Below are 971 nucleotides of genomic sequence, written 5' to 3'. Positions count from 1 at the left end.
ACTTTCCTAAAGTACTATTTATTTCTTATTTACAGGAAAAAAAAAAAAAAAAAAAAAGTGGAAATGACAACCCTGCATCCAACACGAGCTGCAAGAGTCAGATTTGACTGATCACGGGTTAAGAGGAGAGATGGCTGACAGATCATGCTGGAGGATTTGCTGCTCAACAGATCCTGAGCTCATTGACAAATATCTGATCTTCCTTTACACAGAGCTTGTGATCGCTAAATCAAAAGTGAAAGTGAACAGCCAGCGCCCATTCAAAAGAGATTTAAAGGTCCCATATTGTCAAAACTGAAATTTCCTGGCTTTTTTCATAACTGAGGTCTAGGTGCTATGTAACTACCATACAAGTTCCAAAACAGTCAAATGCACACAGCCTGCATAAAGTAGCTGTGATTTTTCACGAACTGTTGTGACTTCCGTAAAAAGGTGACGTCAGAACTACTCGGTCACCGCCTTCAGTCAGCACCCCGAGCACTGCCCATCGTCCCACCCTCCTTTTGCCAACCCCCCAGACAACATCGCGTCCATGCCATTGCTGAGCAACAACACGGAAACATGTGGAGAAAACGCTGTTCAGTCTGGATGTCAGGAAACTACATCATTGCACAGTAGGGCTGTGACGGTCGCCGTGACAACCGTTGTCTATTGCCACCAGCAGTAGTGCACGTGACGTCACACACTCTATAACAAGCATAATACAAAGTTTTGTATACAAGTGTAATAATAGTAACAGTTGCAAATTTCATTTAGACTATAAGTCTATGGTGTTACGCCCCGTCTAGGGGTAGAGCGCAACATGAAAAAAAAAAAACATGTGTGAACATTTTTATTTGGGAGTCCACTTTCAGGAGCCGACGGTGCCAAAATAATAAACAAAACGTTAAACTTTTATTCGAGCTCCAACTCTTTCAACCGGACGTCTCGCTGTGTCTCAAGCTCCACCGCTCGGACATGCAACAGCGGCC

Source organism: Sinocyclocheilus rhinocerous, unplaced genomic scaffold, assembly GCF_001515625.1.
Source record: "Sinocyclocheilus rhinocerous isolate Xijiao unplaced genomic scaffold, SAMN03320098_v1.1 scaffold623, whole genome shotgun sequence".
Taxonomy (NCBI): domain Eukaryota; kingdom Metazoa; phylum Chordata; class Actinopteri; order Cypriniformes; family Cyprinidae; genus Sinocyclocheilus; species Sinocyclocheilus rhinocerous.
The sequence above is the reverse complement of the archived record's forward strand: the minus strand, read 5'-3'. Positions refer to the sequence as shown.